Source organism: Nannobrachium achirus, assembly GCF_963921795.1.
Source record: "Nannobrachium achirus genome assembly, chromosome: 22".
In the NCBI taxonomy this organism is placed as follows: Eukaryota; Metazoa; Chordata; class Actinopteri; order Myctophiformes; family Myctophidae; genus Nannobrachium; species Nannobrachium achirus.
Genome location: NC_137829.1, coordinates 46,890,281 through 46,910,462, shown reverse-complemented (window position 1 = coordinate 46,910,462; position 20,182 = coordinate 46,890,281). Strand labels below are relative to the sequence as shown.

Sequence of the window (20,182 nt, the reverse complement as noted above, 5' to 3'; positions counted from 1 at the left end):
GTCTATAGAACGATGAGACTTCAGCCGTGAGAACTGTTCCACTTCTCCCGCACCTTCGGTTGTGCTCGTAATAAACAATATCCCCCCAACAAACATGGATTTTGACAAAGTTACACCTATTAACACAGCGGGTGCCCAGAATTATTCAACTTTTAATTTGTTGGTGCCCATGGCAACCCGCCATTTTACCTACCTTTGAAGTACTGGCGAGAAAAGTAATCCGAGTAAATGTAATCCAAGCATGTCCTGTTTATTTCGCGAAAATCTTTTCTTTCAGTCAGGACCGTTTTTTATCAATTCTAAGCCACAGCGTTTGTGTTACGGCCGGTAGAAGAGGCCGCCGTTTTGAGAAAAAAAGAAAAAAGGAAAAGAATCCGGAGAAAACAGCATTTTTGTGCAGCCGCTAAACAGGAAGTCAACGAGACAGACAGCACGTCCGGGTGACATCATTTCGCGCTGCATGTTGGGAAATGGAGTTTGTTTCATCACCGCGGTAGCCAAGTACAGTAGCTACAGTACAGTATAGTTTACTGTACAACACGTCAACGCGTCGTTGGGCACTCGTAAACATCAAAGAGATTGGCGCGTGGGCACCACGTGGGCGTTTAATGTGTTAAGAGCGAGGTAAGAGCTACAATCTATTTAGGTTTGTTTCGCTGGGGGATGTAGACAGACTTGCACCGCATGACGTAATCTCCTTAATCGCAGCACTTCTGCCACTTCCGTTTATGCAACGCACAGCACATATCGTGCCCAGGGTGCCTGCCTACCTACCTACCGATGTTTCCTGTTTAGATTGGCAGATTTCACCCAGGTTTTTTCATCTCGCTCACGTCACTTTGTCTGCTGACCTCACTCAGCAACAAAATAAACAGAAAATAAACACAAATAAAAATAAAACAATGCACAGGAGGCAAGCAGTGATCACCCCATGATGTGCACTGCAATGTAGTTTCAAATGAACTGCATTGCAGGCGCTGTTTGAGAGTGAAAAATAAGAAGACACGTGTGACATGTTTGATCTGGGCAGCTTGCCCCAGGAAATCTCAACAGGAAACTATGGTACATACGCAGCCGTACTTGCGCGCTCTCCTGGCGCAAGTAAAGATGCTGGTATTCAAAGAAAAAATTAAAATAAAACGACATGGACATTCGGTCTTACTGATGCCAGAATAAGTTTGGAATAGTTGCCCACAGTAATAGCGCCAGATGGTTAATTTCAATTACCAGGCACCTCATGTAGAAGTCATTAAACCAGCAGTCAAAACTCAACAGTCAGTCCAACTGCCTTCGAGGACTTCTGGGCCTCCCACCCATGCATCCATACGTACATGTGTTTGCAAAAACGTTCACATCCCCCAGTTAAACAGAAAAGAATGACAAAATATGTTTGGTCAAAAAATGGCTAGCAGCTACAGAAACGAGCGGAAACACATAACAGAACAAAAGCCTGAGAGCAGAGGGCAGGATAAAAAAATGAAAAAAACATGTTAGAATCGCTTTGGCGGCAAAGCTGATGCTTTGCTCTAAAAGCATCCTGGGGGCACGGTGGTGCAGTGGTTAGCGCTTCGCCTCACAGCTAGAAGGTCCTTGCTTCGATTCCCGCAGGGGGACGCTGTGGGTGCTGGGGGCGTGTTTCTCCCTCCGCATCATCAGCGCCCACACCCTAGGTGGGGTCGGTGATAGGGCCTTTCTGTATGGAGTTTGCATGTTCTCCCCGTGTCTCCTAGGGTAGATACCCTCACAAAAACATGCAGTAATCTTGGTCTGAATAATGCCTCCCAGGAACTGGTTGGAATAACGTGTTCCTTCCACGTGCTACGTCCATCACGGGGAAATCCCCCGTCAGGTGAAAAGAAGCAACTTGGACTACTCATGCATAACCTCGCCTCACCAGGCTTTCTGCTGGGAGAAAGCCTGGTCCTTGTTTACAAAACAGGTTGTTTGATCCGATCTAGACCGGATGGGATCCTACGTCATTTTGTATTCAAAATGGACTACACTTTGGCAGGAAACACAAAACCGGAAACAGTTTCAAACCAGTTAGCGAGTAGCGGTTAAAACTGTTTCCTGCCAAAGTGTAGTCCGTTTTGACTACAGAATGACGTAGGACGCCATCCGCTCCCGACCGGATCAAAAGCTTTCTCTGGTGGGAGTCGACTTGTGTAATGAAGTCGACTGAGTCAACTTCATTATTCATAGTTCATACTTCATTATATGACAACATATTCTGTAAATCACGTCACGAATGCGAGTAAGGAGCATAAATTAGGCACAGGGTCCTTCTCTGATTGATCGAGATAAAGCAGTTTATTGAAAACGAATGTAAAAGGATGAATACACAAGAAAGTCCATAGGCTTGTTTCCATTGTGGATTCATTGCAAACAGACCACTAGGGCAGTGTTTCTCAACCACTGTGCCTGGGGACCTTTGGTGTGCCCCTGAGAATGGTCAAGTGTGCTTGAAACTGCTTGAAAGCCAGTATTGTATTTATAATTTTAAAAATGATTTAATCTAGTGAAAACTGCCAATCTACAAGCACACAACGCCTCGCGGTGCGAGGCGTTGTGTGCTTGTAGATCTGCTGTTTTCACTACTGTTGTGCGACAGCCTTGTATGATGAAGCAGGGCTTTACTTTGCGAAGAAACGTACAAATTTGAAACTTGGACATACAAGGTTTCTTCCCGACAGTGACGATATTTACACCCCCGTATTATGTTGGTGTGCCCATGGATTCTTGGGACATGACAAGTGTGCCCATGCAGAAAAAAGGTTGAGAAACACTGCACTAGGGGGCGAGCCCAACTTGTTTGCGATGGTTTTTGTAAATGTTATAACCATACCTAATACCTAATACCAAACCAAAAATCTAAAACGTGTCACCAAGTGCACTATTTTGATGATTTGGGCCAAATTCCCTCCCAGCTGGTATATCAATATGTACAGGCATAGTCTTAGTCAATGTGACGTTAAACAAGAGCCCCTGGATCTTTAGGGTGTTTCAATGTAAAAGGTTGGACATTCTAGCTACAAATCTTGTTATTTGACCTTACCTTTGAAACCACTTTCTCCTGATCCAAAATGCACCCCAGGTAAGTAATGAATTCCTTGGCTGTAACTTCAAAGTGACCAACACTATAACCTTAACAAGTTCAGCACTTAGTAGCTTTTCCTCCTCTGTTTTCTCTCCATGAGAGGAAATAAATTGCAGTTAACAGTAGGGATGGGACGATAAGCAATATTGTCATTTTATCGTGATAAAAAACACTCATGATAATTGTATTGTGGAGATTTCATTTATTGTGATATCGTCCTCCGTCATGCACTGGGATCAATTCACCTTTTATTTGCAGAGGTGCAGATCCGGTAACATTTAAACTCTCAAATGTTCTGCCCCAGGATAATAGATTTTGATTATCGTGTTAATATCGTAAATCGGGAATTATTTTGTCACAATAATCGTGATATGAAATTTTCATATCGTCCCATCCCTAGTTAACAGCTGACTTCATGTCGTACAACAAAAAGATAATAATACATGATTATTATTATTATTTGCATCCGACTTGCGTGGACATGCTGGGTGGGTGTGATGGTGATGTTATCCCTAAAGTGTGAACCCCCGTGCACCGCGTCCGTCCACCCACTCCTTCATTGATCTGCAAACATGCCTTTAACACATCTATTGATTCCCATTTGACTTTTAAATTTTGCCCTCTGACAGAAAGCACTGTGTATTTTGCACATCTGCCAGGAGTGTGTGTGTGTGTGTGTGTGTGTGTGTGTGTGTGTGTGTGTGTGTATGTGTGTGTGTGTGTGTGTGTGTGTGTGTGTGTGTGTGTGTGTGTGTGTGTGTGTGTGTGTGTGTGTGTGTGTGTGTGTGTGTGAGCGTGCGTGCGTGCGTGCGTGCGTGCGTGCGTGCGTGTGTGGGCGGGCGGTCTAGATACAAAAAGGCATCACGAGGGCAGGCTGGAGCACTTCTGTTCTACTGAGGTTCAAAGTCAGGAGGAAAGAATACGCTAACAGACTGCTGGTAGGCCTATCACTATCTATTTATACTGTCGACGAGTGTTTATCCACATTCTTTGTTGAGCTATGCTCTGGCACGTCATTTTGCCACATTTGGCCTAAAATTAATCATGCCTGTAGCCTTCGCTTAGTCTACTTTTATTTTATTTTATTTATGTCTACCGTAAGTCAATATTACAAGTCTTGTAATAACAAGTAATAACAAGTCTTGCCTGGTATTACTCCCCAACGCCTGGTCGCAAAGGGACGTGAGACCCCTCTACGGATGCGTATCGGCGAGGTGGAGGCGATCGCGGTGGTTTGCGGCCCCGCTCCGGTGGTCCGCGGCGACCCCGGGCGAAATAAAGCAACACCGCTATTGACCAGTAGTTGAGCAACTTCCATAGTACAGCTTTAATAACACAATTAAGAGTCTTCCAAGAGCTGAGGGAGAACAACATCGATTATATCATGCAAAATCTGCAAAATAAAAATTAAAAAGAAGAAAGAAAGAAAGAAAGAAAGAAAGAAAGAAAGAAAGAAAGAAAGATAGATTTCTTAGTTCCAACCAAAGTGGTTGAAGTACAAATTGAATCATCAACTGCAAATGGGATATACGTATACGTTCAATTAACCTCACAACCGACACGCCTATTTTCCCCTGTCGGCTTTCAGTTCCGCCTACTTAAGCTACTCCTCCCCCTCCCTCCCTCTCTCTCTCTCTTTCTGCCTCTCTGTCTCTCTCGCTGTCTCTCCACCTCTCTCTCTCTCTCTCTCTCTCTCTCTCTCTCTCCCTCTCTCTCTCTCTCTCTCTCCCCATCTGTTTTTCCTCACCCACTCACTCTCTCTCTCTCACAGGGGTGTCACACCAAATTCTGGGCCCTGGGTACAAGGATTCACTGTGGGGCCCCCATGAATGGGAATGCATTATCATGCATTATTTTGTGCTTTAACCATTGAAAAATAGCAGATATACAAGCTCAAAGCGAGCTTGTAGATCTGCTATTTTTGAAAAATCGTGAAAATGTGTGCAAGTCTTTGAATATTTTTGATACGATTCTATAAATGTCTTCTAAATCCTTCTAAGGTTTTTTATTTTTTTATTTTTTAAACCTATATGTTTCTATGTCAGTGGTCCTCAAACCTTTTCATGTGAAGGACCCCCAAAATGACATGTATTTTGATATGTATACGGACCCCCATCTCAAAATATTTTGTTCCAGGGACCCCCAGAAGCAACATTTTAGTTTAGTTTTTCGCTTAAAAAAATACATATATTCAAAGATTTGCACACATTACAAGCTCGCAAGCGCGGCACTCGGTGCCGCGCTGTGAGCTTGTATATCTGCTATTTTTCAATAGCTAAAGAATAAAATAATGAAGGCCCCTCCACCTTGGGCCCTATAGTAACTCAGTCCCACTTTCACCCCCCAGTGTGACGACCCTGCTCTCTCATTGTCTTTTATTAGCCGGGCCGGGGTGTGAGTGCTGACAGCGCTGACATTCTGATCCAGAATTGTGAGGCGTCCATTTTTAGCACAATTATTTCAGCCTCTCCTCCTCGGCTCGTCGGCCCTTCATTCACGTGGCCTTTCGTATGATCTCTCCTCTGAATCGTTAACATTTTTATTCTCATACCTTTCCTCTCGCCGCGCTGACAGGGATCACCGTTAATTACACAATGACTTAGAAAAGGTTACAGTGTTTGTGGACTCTTTAAATCATTTAGACCGGGTATGCTGTATTTCCTATCATTTTATGCTTTAGCATCGTGAACATTTGAATTTTAACCTGATTTTGACCCGATTCTGTAAGTGTCTTCGGAAGTTTTTTTCTTTTTCTTTTTTTTTTTAAGTTATGTTTCTATGTCAGTGGTGCTCAAACTTTTTTATGTGAAAGACCCCCAAAATGATATGTATTTGGCCATGGACCCCCCCATCTCAAAATATTGTATCAGGGACCCCTCAGAAGCAAATCTTTGAGTTACAAATGTTCCTTTATATATATATATATATATATATATATATATATATATATATATATATATATATATATATATATATACATTTTTGCAAAAACCTTCGTGATTTTTCAAAAACAGCAGATCTACAAGCTTGCAGCGCGGCACTCGGTGCCGCCCTGTGAGCTCGTAGAGCTGCTATTTTTCAATAGTTAAAGCATTCAATAATTCTAGGCCCTAAATGGGTTAAAAGGACCTTGTGTTGAACCATCCGTCACCTCCCCTCAGCCCTCTCCCCGATCTTCGAAGACGCTTGTCGACCTTATGAGCTCAGCTTTCCCTTTTTACGACCGGGTTGTAACATTTTAATCAGGTTCCCTGTCTGTTGACAGCCACTGCCTATACAGTATAGCTCCCGCTCCACGGCCTCCGCGTCACCGCGCGTTACAGAAATGCAACCATCGTTTCCGCTCAAATCAGCGTTATGTTTACGTCCTTACGTTGCTATAACAATATAGTAGTAAATTCAGTAGTTTACTGAATTTCCCCCTTGGGATAATAAAGGTATCTATCTATCTAGTAACTGAATCAAAAAATCTATTTTAATTTGCAATGATCTACTATATCGATATGCAAAAGCATATATCGTACTGTTTTGGCTTTGTATCGTATCGTATCATTTTACAATGCAGGTAATCGCTATCGAATAGTTTTGCTGTGCAAATAATTGATTGTATGGAAACAAAGTATTTGTGCCTTGTATTTAGCCATTTTAAGAAGGAAAATTAAAAAGAGGGGTTTAATTACTTTTCCATTCCATGTAGCTACTCTTGGTCTATCGATAAATGTGTGTAATCTCTGTGTTCATGTCAAGGTGCAGGCTTGTCCATAAGCGTTGATATATAAAGTCCATGTATTTGCTAGAAAATCACAGTGTTTACTTATTTATATCCATAATAGATTTTTCCCTTAAAAACATGCACTATTGACACGTTTCACACAGATTTAATTTCTTTGCTAAATAGTTACTATATCAATTTTAAATCATTGAATCGAATCAAATCGTATCGTATCGCCATGATGAACCAATATCTTCCATGTATGGTATCGTCAACCATATATCGTGATGCGTATCGTTGTTAAAATGTATCGTAACACCCCTAGTTGTTCCTGCAGCCAAAGGTTAGGGGGGTCAGCCATATGAGAAGCTGTTTGATCCCTCATCGTTGCATCCGATCACATTCGGAAACTTGATTGATGTTGCCAATTTCCCGTCGAACCACGTGAACCCAAACAACACTGCTTGGCCGACACCAGATTCACTGTGCGCGCATTAATGATACCTTATCTCATTCACTCCTGGAAGTCTGACATTAGCATTCACTCCACGCGGCCTGCCTTGCATCTCGCATAAGGAGAAAGATGTGCTGAAATGGAAATAAGCCTTTAATCAGAGCACGGTTCACGCTGTTTTTTTTTTTTTTTTTTTTTTTAAACACGGAGGTTCTATTAGGAAGGATTCCTACCATTTTGGGCCGCGATCTTTGTGTGCGTTTTGCCTTCATCCAGCATTTACACATTCCGATAAGCAATCTGATATTATTGCTCGTGGAGGATGTATCCGTTAAACAATTTAGGCCTAGAATTATTGACTGCTTTAACTATTGAAAAATAGCAGATATACAAGCTCACAGCGCGGCACCGAGTGCCGCGCTGCGAGCTTGTAGATCTGCAATTTTTGAAAAAGTAGTGAAAATGTGTGCACATCTTTGAATATATTTATTTTCAAAGCTAACATTTGTAACTCCATTTTTTCTTCTGAGGGGTCCTTGAAACTAAATATTTTGAGATGGGGGTCCGTGGCCAAATAAATATCATTTTGGGGGTCCTTCACATGAAAAGGTTTGAGAACCACTGACATAGTAGTCTCTCAAGAACAGACTAACTGAGCTCCAGTTAAGTGAAAAGGACCTTTTCTTTGACGATGGCTATAGCCAGATTGCTGACATAGAGACAGGTTTTTCAAAAAAACCTAAGAAGGATTCAAAAGACACTTATAGAATCGGGTCAAAATTCTAATTTTCAAGATTTAAAAAAAATAGCAGATCTACAAGTTCGCAGCGCTGTGAGCTTGTATATTTACTATTTTTCAATAGTTAAAGCATGAAATAATGATACACAATATAGTGTACCCGTTCTGAATGGGTTAAACAATTCAAAGCCTCAATTCCGAGTGAATTATGGAACTGAGAGCACAGGTCTCTGTCAGGCCCTTGCTGGGAGGTTATTAACAAGGCGGTAATACCTCTCTAATGCCTGCCATAAATTCCGCTGCCTACACACATCGCGAACTGTGATCCGGCGATGTGGCATTGCTTGAGCGACCATCACTCTCTGTCGGCTCGCCTTCTGCCAAGGTACGATCCTTTTGCTGCCTCGCTGGGTGCAATTTACAGCTTAACCGTCTTCAGTGGGGTAAAGTACTACGTACATTTACTTAAAGGGGGAGACCACCCATTTTCAATATTGAACTATGTCATTGATATAACTTAGAGGAGTTGTGTGGAAATAGAAAAAAAAGTTCCCCCCTTCTGTGTTGCCTAGAACTGGAGGATTGATTTTGGGGTTTGTATTGTAAAGTACAACTTGATGACATCACACATTGTACTTTACAATACACACCCCAAAATCAATCCTCCAGTTCTAGGCAACACAGAAGGGGGGGAACTTTTTTTCTATTTCCACACAACTCCTCTAAGGTATATTAATGACATATTTCAATATTGAAAATGGGTGGTCTTCCCCTTTAAGTACTGTACTTTGAAGTACAATTTTGTTGATTATTTCCACATCTTTACTTCTACGGCACTACATCTAAGAAGCCACTATTTATTCCACTACAATTATTTGGTTACAACTTTAGTTACTATAGTTACTTTGTAGATTTAGATTATTATTACAACCAGTAAGATGCCCTAAGGGCGAGAAGTGACCTCGCCCCAAAGGGGGAGGTTGTGCACATGGGTGCGTGCACATGGGCGCATGCACATGGGCGCTTTGGCCTGTATACCCTTCTGCTGAGCTTGTCGAGTCATCACTGTGATGTCAGAACAGGTCAGCTATATCCATATATGGAGTTTGTGAGGTCAGATTAGAGTTATTGACCAGATCCATATGTGGAGATCTAGGTGATGAGCCAGTCATCTCCATGTATGGATAACTAGGGTTTGATGAGGTCAGTGTCGTGATCTTCATCAGTCTTGATTTGCAAATGAATTCTGTCTTGGCCATATATGGAGCGTCCATGGTCATTGCCAAATAGAGGATTAATTTCACAGATATGGGGTTATTGTTGATGACATCAGAGATCTCCATATATGGGCATAAAAGGGACAAGGACGGAATTAATTTGCAAATGTGACTCATGTTGCGCAACTCACTGCAATTAATTTGTAATAATTCTTTGGGAAAATGTTTTATATATATATATATATATATATATATATATATATATATATATATATATATATATATATATATAGATATGAGAAAGGTTATCGGAAAAACACTACACAATAAAACAATATATATATATATATATATATATATATATATATATATATATATATATATATGAAAAAGGTTATCGAAAAAACACGACCAGCTCACGTATTAGGAGGGTAGTATGAGTTACCAGAAACATAAATGTGTTTTAAATTATTTATCATGGTTAAAATGGAGTTAGAAGTTACAATGTATGGGGAGGGGCCCTGGTAACATTTACATAAACTATCTAAATATTGAATCAAACAAATTAAAATCTGTTCCAGGTGTTTATAAAAGCCTGATTAGACAATAAAATGACAAAAGTTTTTTTTTTAAAGTGAATTATCCCTTTAAGTCATGTATATACTCTGGCCATTTAAAAAAAAGTCGATCTAAGCTCGCAATGAGTTGCAACGTGTTGTGAGCTTTTAGATTTTTTTATACATTATAGGCATTTGAAACCTTGTGAAATGGGACCTTCTGCATAATGAGCACTTTTTACTTTTGGTACTATAAATATATGTTGACGTACTTTTGCTCAAGTGAATTTTGAATACTGAACTTTTACTTTTGACAGAGTGTTGCGATATTGATACTATTACTTACAGACAGCAAGTAAAAGAATGTGAGTACTTTTTCCACCAATAGGTACGAGCCATTTGCTGCCTCACCGGATGCAATTTACATCTCACTATCTTGGCCTATTTATTCCGTCGTATGCTGATGAAGCAAGTCTTGTTTGTACAGCAGCCGTTCTCCTGGCCTTCGCTCATTTGCATCTCAGAAGAGGTTTCTTTCATACTACTTTTAATTGCTTTTGCACCTGCTACAGCGACTTCTGCGAAACAATGGTTAATTGAAGCTGGAGTGTGCTCCGGGGTACCGTTTTTAACCCATTCAGAACGGGTACACATTATTGTGTATCATTATTTTATGCTTTAACTATTGAAAAATAGCAGATCTACAAGCTCACAGCGCAGCACCGAGTGCCGCGCTGCGAGCTTGTAGATCTGCTATTTTTGAAAAATCGTGAAAATTTAAATTTTTACCCGATTCTATAAGTGTCTTTTGAATCCTTCCAGGGTTTTTTGAAAAACCTATGTTTCTATGTCAGCAATCTGGCCAGCCATCGTCAAAGAAAAGGTCCTTTTCACTTAACTGGAGCTCAGTTAGTCTGTTCTTGAGAGACTACTATGTCAGTGGTTCTCAAACCTTTTCATGTGAAGGACCCCCAAAATGATATTTATTTGGCCACGGACCCATATCTCAAAATATATAGTTCCAGGGACCACCCAGAAGCAACATTTGAGTTACAAACGTTCGCTTTGAAAATACATTATATTCAAAGATTTGCACACATTTTCACAACTTTTTCAAAAATAGCAGATCTACAAGCTCCCAGCGCGGCACTCGGTGCCGCGCTGTGAGCTTGTATATCTGCTATTTTTCACTGGTTAAAGCATAAAATAATGATACGCAATAATGTGTACCCGTTCTGAATGGGTTACGGTGTAAAAAAAAAAACTACATAAAAGTGCAAGACACAGGCTTAGATCACAGGAGGACGTTACAATACATTGTTGGAAGCATCTCATTTTGGTTTTCTTTGCTGGATGAGAACGTTTGATTCACATGTATCAGTCGTTAGAGTAAACAGCTGCAACAGCGTATTTTGAGTCCCACTAAAATCAAGCACAGGAAGAAAAGAAAAAATATATATATATACATATCGTCGTTGTCGGGTGCAAACCTCGTATCTCCAAGTGCCAAATGTGTACGTTCTTTCGCAAAGTAAAGCCCTGCTTCATCATACGTGGCCGTCGCACAAAGGTAGTGAAAACAGCAGATCTACAAGCACACAACGCCTGGCGGTGCGAGGCGTTGTGTGCTTGTAGATCGGCTGTTTTCACTCATTTAAATCATTTTTAAAATGATAAATGCAAAACTAACGGTTTTGGACGTACAAGGTTTTTACATGACAACGACGATATATGCGCTTGCCTGTTTTCTCAGAGACAAATTACAACTGCATGCTTGCCCTGATTTGGAATGCGAAGAGAAAAAGGTGCAATAGCATTGTCTCTGTCGGGAGGAACTGTCCAGAACTGCTATTTTCAGGATTCAAGGATAGCAAAAGTGGGAGATCTACAAGCTCAACACGCGTTGCTTCGCACCCGCGTTTACAGTTTGTGGTACTGCTACTTTTGATACTTTTGTGTGACATAGTATGATCGAGTAGGGCAGGGGTTCCCAAACATTTTTGTCTCAGGGCACGCCATGAATATTTCTTTTAATCCGAGGCACCCCTACATTATAATTGTCACTCCCAGCACCTTATATTTATAGCATATCGTCGTTGTCGGGTGGAAAACTTTTATGTCCAAAACCGTTCGTTTTGTATTTATCATCTATAAAATGTACTAAACTAGTGAAAACAGAAGATCTACAAGCACACAACGCCTTGCGATGTGCTTGTAGATCGGCTGTTTTCACTGTATGATGAAGCAGGGCTTCACTGTATGATGAAGCAGGGCTTTGCTTGACCAAAAGACGTACAAACTTGAAACTTGGAGATACGAGGTTTTTGCCCGACAGTGACGATATTTTAGTGATTATGTTGCGAGGAACACGTTGAGATAACAGCCATTTTGGTTAGAAATGACTGAAAATAACTTTGTACTTCAAGTTTAAAACGATACTAAATATTTCCTCAAGTGTCCAAATTCCAAATATTATCAAATGATCTCGCGGCACCCCTGGACTGCCGTCGTGGCACCCCGGGGTGCCCTGTCACCCACTTTGAAAACCCCTGGAGTAGGGTATTAATTTACGCAAGAAAAAAACATTTCGAATATGGAGATAAAGAGGTTTCTGCTCGACAACAACGATAAGCACTGCACCCCCTCGCGCGCCTCCATCGCTCCAAGCAGCCTCCCTCCTGTGGATCCCAAGATGTAGAATGACCTCCAACCACGGTGTGAAAAAAAGAAACACCTCTTCAGACCTTCCAGTTCTACCGCCTAATTGAAAGAGAGGCTGAAAAACAGCTAAAAGACACGTACATCCAAAACCTATAGAGCATCGCAGTGAGGTGTCGGAAGCAAGCTCGCCATTCATTCTTACCATAGGGTTTTTCATTATCAGCCACAAAGTCGTAGCAATTCAATGTACACTTACCACTAGGCTGGTGGTTGTAAAATGGTTCTATATGCTCCTGTAGAACCCCGAGTATGTATGCAATCACTCTAGTTTTAGTAAAAACACATTTTAATCAAGATCGCACGGAGAAGAACTGCATTTCCCATACTGCTAAATACATCCGGTGAAATCGACGTCTGTGATTGGTCTAGCTTCTTCTTCTTTCACATATCTTGCGGTTACCGCGGAAGTAGCTACTGCCCCTGTCTTCCCGGCGGATTATTGCACTTCAGCAGAACTCCGTGAGCGATCGTCTTTCTTTTACAAATATGATGCACTATGTTAAGGATGACGATAAGAGCGTCCACAGAGATGACAATCACTACATTTCAGGCCATATGCTGGCCTGGATAACTAAACTGAGCGTGATTTAAGGGCTATATTTCAGGAAACAACAACAACATTCGCAATGCATTCTGGGAGTGTAGTTTCCGCAATTTAAAAAATAATTATGTACACAGTCTTGTACCCTGCCCTTTTTTTCAGCTTTCTAATTAATCTTTGCATTAAAAAAAAAAGGCTTAAAAACGTTTAAATAAATACTTTATGAAATGTCTATGGAAGAAATGAATGCGGAAAACGCTTCGGACACCAGAGTGAGGACGGGGTGGGGCTTCAACTGCGATGCTCTATTCTAGGCTGGGTGCTGGGCCAAAAAAACTGTAAGGTACAGTATACAAATAAAAAGAGTCTGTACATCACTGAGTACCTGAGCCGTATAACAGTGTAAGTCCATATTTCATTCTTTTTTAATATAAACTTGCCACAAAAAGTTCGGAAATCTAACTTTGGTTGATTATATCTCCCCTTTAATAAACCCAAATGGTATTGTGTTTTATATCATTTTCATTGCTGATTTGTCACCGTTACGAGGTACAGCTTGTAAGCATCGGGCATTTGAGGCATGAGCTACACAGCCAAACGTGTGGGTTGCGCTGACCCAAGATTTGCCAACATTCAGTCCATTATATCCCCCCTTTAATTGTGCCAAATGATATTGTGTTTGATATTGTTATCGTTGATTCGTCACCTTTACAATGAGGTACAGTTTGTAAGGATCTGGCATTCGTGGAATGAGAAACACAAGTAGTAAGTAGTTCCAATGGGGTGGGGGCCATTTGGCGTGGCCCAATCATTGAAAATAGATTAATCCACAAAACTAGCGCAATTTGTATTGTTGGCCTATTTCTACCATATAGAGCGAGGTTTCGTTCTGATCAGCTGCCTGCAAAGCACCTTGTTTTGGGGAAATACGTTGCAGCGGCGTAGTGATACTGGACACAAAAAATAGTACCATGTGACAGAGGGGTCAAAGTTGAACGAAAGTTGGTCTATTTGGTAGAAATAGGTCAACAATACAAAGGAAGCTAGTTTTGTGGATTCATCTATTTTTAATGATTGGGCCATGAGCCCCTGCCAAATCACCGGAACTACTTTATATTCATCTAAAACTGACCAGAACTCTGACCATGTGACTCTGGTAATGGATTATTCCATTTGTAACCACTATTTTAATGGCAAGTATTTCACACAGCTTCATGTCAAAAATAGGTGAACTATCCCCTTAAGTAAAAAAATCTAATTGAACAAAATGAGGGGGGAGTGCATTAAGAATTTAACAGATTAAAAACTTCTAGTTTGTGGTTTACAGTCTGGTAAATCAAAAAAATATCTATATTCAAAATCTTCTCAGGTACTCAATGATGCTATCAAACGTATGTTTATTAGAGGTACCACTATAGTAAATAATATGTGTGTGGAAGCATCAATCGGTGTGCTGTCTATTTTTTTTATTCTCATGCAGTTTACGTCCTAAATCTTAGCCAGGTTTATTCGATCGTCCCCCCGCTGCCCTTTCCTTACCCTGGCACTTGTACAGTCCCCATCCTAGATTGTACTATTATATCTTTGCATCTGCACTTCCTTCTCCACTATTATTAGATAGTGTGTACACAGAATGCTTGGTATGTTGCTTATCCCCGCTTCTGAACAGACTGAACAATGAATACATGCATTTCCTTTTGGCAAATGTACACTTCACTTTATGATTATGTTTGTCATGTATATGTTTGATAATGTCACAATAAAAACAAGCTCCCAACGTGTCACATCTTCAGCTTGTAGATCGGCTATTTTCGCGTCATGTCGCATCAACAAATAACAATGGCTTAAGTGGTTCAATTAGATCTTTGTTTTGTTTTGTTTTACAAATTGAAACCTGCTTTATATGCCAGTTAATTTGTAGGATGTTTGTTCTGCTAGTGCCCTAATTCATTGACCACACACTGTACCTGTTTAAAATGTTCATAGCACTATTACTCCAACCTCGCATGCTGCAAGTCGCTCTGCAGACAAGAAAAGGTGCAACAATTGTTACAAAAGTGAATCGCGAATTGATATGCAGATGGTTACTCAACAGCATTAGTCATATAAAGAGCCAGTGATGAAAAAAAGCTGTCGCCTTTGCCGAAAACTGCTACTCTACGCCTCATTATTTCTAATGACTACCACTCACTAACATTCACCACGAAATCCATCCTCACACTTAAGTTATTTTGAAATGTCACAGTTATTTAACTCAGCGTTTTTCTAATCAAAATCAAATATGAAGCCGGTAAAGGTCAATGAGGATTATTACAAAAAACTAGGAACCCGCTGCCACCCCCATCCCTGCTGAAAAAGTCAAATTCACAGGAGAAAATGCCTGTGATTAGACCATTTAGAGCTGGAGAGCATCCGTGTTACTTTAGATTTCAACTACTTTAAACATTATTTTATACTTTAGATATTCAAAAATAGCAGATCAGAATCTTTAATAGTGAGGATTTGTGCATATATATATATATATATATATATATACATATATATATATATATATATATATAATATATATTATTTTTAAGCAAAGATTTGTAACTCAACTATTTCTTTCCCAGGGTCCCTGGAAGAAAATATATTATGAGGGCCAAATACATAGAAGCTACTAGGGATGTCAACGATCGTTAGAGTCTCCAACGCATCAGAGAAAATGTTCTTGAGAGATTAGGTGAACACTGACACTGAAAAGAAAAATGAAGAGTAGTAGTTATAGGCTACCAATGACAAGCCATTTTCAGGTAATTGAAGGGGAGGGGTAATATAATCGATTACTAATTGATAGTGCTGTAGAATAATTGATTTTGATAAAGGTACATTTTTGGCATCCCTAACCTATACAACCCCACCTGTTCGTTCAGATCAGCCAACACAGGGATGCTGACAGAACCCTCGCTAAAAAACCCAGGACAAAAATCAACTCGTCCTAGACAATTTGCCCTCCTGGTCCCCAAACTGTGGAATAAACTCCCTGTCGCACTTAGAACTACAGACTCACTCCCTAGTCTTCTTTCACTTCCACTGTGGACTGAAGACTCACCTCTTCAGACTCCACCTAAACCCATAGCACTACTGTAACACTCATTGACCATACATGAAGCTAGTTAGCACTTTTTAGGTTTTAGAAACGCGTTTTACTGATTAGGTACGTGGTCTACCTATGTTATTGTTTTTCTAGATTGATATTCCTATGCATTTGTTATATTGTTGTTGATGTACTGACATATCATCTTGTTTATTATAGTGATGTGTATTACCTGCTTATTGTAAGTCGCTTTGGATTAAAAGTGTCTGCTAAATGCCTAACCTGTAAACTTGTAAACTGTATACAGTACGTAGGCCTGCATATAATTCTAGGGGTCCTTGACATTAAAAAGTTTGATCACTACTGATTAGAAAACTGTCAGGACATTTTAAGGCCATAGAAAAAAACCGGCTGCTTATTTGCTTGTGCAGCCGAGCAGAAACGCTGGAAAAGTTCTCCAGACGCAGAGAGTGATTTGGTTTCAATCTTCTCCGGAAATGAGATGCAACAGCTACTAGTTTCAAGTACTTACAGGGACGTTTTGCCCTCCTCTAAACAAATCTGAAATGATCCAATTAGCAGTCTCTCTGATTCCTGCTCCCCTCACTAGCAGCAGCAGTCATCTCCACACTGTCAAGGGCGGTCTAGAGACGAATGCACGCTACTCTGATACAATGAGAAATCGCCAACGCGTTGACTGTTCGCTCCCGACGAAAACATTTCCGTCGACTACCCTTTTCACTGACGGAGACTAATTAAAAACTAGAGTAAAATCTTAGGGAGGGACTAGTGGAGAAGAGATCAAGTATATGTTTGGTTGCGCTAGGGTGTTGCGCCCTGAAAATAGCCGATACGCTTTTTACACACTTGTAGATTGGCTGTTTTCAGGATGCAAACACGCGTAAAATCTGCCATTACGACGCCAAATACTTTTTTGTAGCCAAAATCAACTTTAGATTTAATCGACTAAAATCCTATGATACTAAAGCGAAAACTTTCCCGATTACTAAAATATGACTAAAACCAAAAGACAAAAAACGAGGTTGAAAACAAGGTTAAAACAAGAAAGGAGCGCTGCCAGAAGCAGAATTGAGTCCTGCGAGGCACCCAGGAGCGAGCCGCTAGGCGAGTGAAAACTAAACGCTGCACTGTGTAACTTTCCTCTTCTACCCCTGGATTTGAACGCGAGTCTCTGCGCGAGTGCTGATTTATTGTTTTTATTTTTTTTACCATTGAACTAATATAGCCTGCCTGCCTGCTCTTGATCAGGTCAAAATGTGCGTCACGATTTTCTTACTATTTCTTTTTTTTTTTTATCCAACAATTTTGTAACCCATTTTTCACCCAGTTCCAATTGCCTAATAGTCGGGGATCCACATGCCTAAAAGCTCAAGGAATAGGGGCGGCATAGCTCAGGGGTAGAGAAACTGGTATTAGAGCACGAAGGGTATAAATCCCGAAGGGTTCCCAGTTCGAATCCGGGCTCCCCCTGAGTTAATGTCGAAGGGTCCTTGGGCAAGACTCTGAACCCCTAATTGCCTCCGGTGAGTAGGTTGGTGCCTTGCATGGCTTCCTCCACCACCGGTGTATGAATGTGTGTGTGAATGGGTGAATGTAATGCACAATCTATGTAAAGCGCTTTGGATTAAAAGCGCTATATAAATGCACCATTTTACCATTTTAGGGTTGAACCTGTGATGTTCTGCCGCACTTTTTATTTCTGTTTTATCTATTAGTTTGGTCATTAAGGTTCACAGATTGAGAGGCCTGCTCTGCCGGAAATATCGCGGAAAAAGGTTATGGCCTATATTCACTGTCCCATTGACTCCACTAGAAATATTAAAAAAATAAAATAAAAATCTGCTTTAAGTAGCACGTGAGCGGGCAAACTAGGGGGTTCTTTATCATTCTGAATCCATTGCAAGCATTTGTTTTGCATGAAAAACCTTGCCCAAGGAAGGTTTTTTTTTAACATTTCTAGTGGATTCAATGGGACAGTGAATATACAAATGGCCAAAACCTTTGTTCGCAATGTTTCCGGCAGAGCAGGCCTCTCATTCTGTGGACCTTAACACTTCGCCAGCCGAAATAGAATAGAATGGTTGTTGGTAGATTAGCCGTGAAATTTCTATTATTATATTATGATCTGAACCGCATTCATTTTACCAGACATCCAGCGCTATATCACGTGGTCTTCATCCCCCATTACCATACTGCGATCCCCCGTTGTATACTCACCACAGTTCCCAATGAAATTCTCAATCTGCATTGGCTTAGAGTGGGGGATTCGGCCGACGCATCATGTCCCTGTGCGTTTCGCGTGCGCGATCCGTTCACGTAAATGTCGCCTCAAATAATCCACGGGTGACTCAAGAGTAGAAATGAACAGTTTCGCTCGCATAGCCCGCAGCACTGCTGCTGTAGTAGCACTCGTGTACAAACAGTAAATGGGTGGCTGCCAAGGAGCCTCTGAGAAGGACCAGCCATGCGCTATCGATGCAGTGGTGACTAGGGAAGGTTAGACGATCGACGATTTTCGGATAAAAATCATTTATTTCGGTTTTAATGACCCAGTACGGTAAAAGACGGCACGGCTGAGACTCCTTGCTCAGATGTCCGGTATAAAACGGTTTTAATATTAACTCTCCCAACGCTTTGAACGTTCACGTTCGCCCGATTTCGCAAGACCTCTCCGCCAATACGGCGCTCGTTCGGTTCGTTCGTCTGATGACTGTAAGCTGATGAGGGGTCGCGCGGCCGTCTACTGTAAACACATTTTCCGCGGTGATGGTGTAAAAAATCCATTATGCGTTAGATCAACGGAGAACAATTCACTTCCTTGTTGATTTCCTCTGGCTGTAAGGCTCTGTGGCCAGTGACTGGTCTTCTTCTTCTTCAACACATAACAGGCAAATTCACATTCATTCTCGCATGACGCCGCCCTCTGCTGCCTGGCAGACCAAAGTGCACTATTGCACAACCCAAAAAAATAAAAATAAATAAATAAATGTCTGTCTGTCTATCTACTATAACGTCGCAAAGGTAAGCCGCTTTTTGATGGCACCAGACCCAATAAATAAATAAATAATCTGGCAGTAGGAGAGTTAAGAGGCTCCCCGTGGCTTGGAAAGGGTTAATGACCAAACTAATAGATAAAACAGAAATAAAAAGTACGGCAGAACAACCACAGGTCCTCTCCCATTTTGAGGGACTGGATCCCCGGCTATAAGCTGTAATCCTGGGCTCTGCTCTCCCTCTGCCAACCTGGGGAGAGCCCCGAACTGAGCTCATGCTTCCTTCAGTGAATGAGGACTGAGCAGGCCGCTTCTTATCACCTGACAGGGGGAGCTTCCCCGGTTGGACGTAGCGTGTGGAAGGAACACGTTATTCCAACCAGTTCCTTTCCCCTCCATCAGGCAGCCCGGCTGGCCAGGGGGAGGCATTATTGAGACCAGGATTACTGCATGTTTTTGTGAGGGTACCTACCCTAGGAGACACAGGGAGAACATGCAAACTCCACACAGAAAGGCCCTTTCGCCAACCCCACCTAGGGTGTGGGCGCTGATGACGCGAAGGAGGGAACACGCCCCCCCCCCCAGTGCCCACACAGCTTCCACCGGCGGGAATCGAACCCAGGACCTTCTAGCTGTGAGGCAACAGCGCTACCGACTGCGCCACCGTGCCCCCTGATTTTCTTACCTTTTAACATGGTCGTTTTCGTGTCCATAGTTCACGATGGTGCACGGATCGTGCACAACGTGTGTGCACGCAGTTCGCGAACAGAAAAAAAATGCATGTGAATCCGAGCTAGCGTTCTCGAGTTAGCCTCAGCAGTGTTTTACAAAGTAAGCAAACAGAAAAATGGTAAATGGTGCATTTATATAGCGCTTTTATCCAAGGCGCTTTACATAGATTGTGCATTACATTCACCCATTCACGCACACATTCATACACCGGTGGCGGAGGAAACCATGCAAGGCACCAACCTACTCACCGGGAGCAATTAGGGGTTCAGAAAGAAACAGAGTACAGAGAAACGGAAACTGAGAAACGGCTTGTTCCCGCCCC

General features: G+C 41.5%; 1 protein-coding gene across 1 annotated transcript in view; it reads right to left on the bottom strand.

Annotated features, from left to right (window-relative positions):
• thsd7ba (thrombospondin, type I, domain containing 7Ba) overlaps positions 1 to 20,182 on the bottom strand; it is a gene marked incomplete at both ends in the record, with an annotated part of 450,762 nt that overhangs the window by 182,945 nt on the left and 247,635 nt on the right. The window lies entirely within an intron of this gene.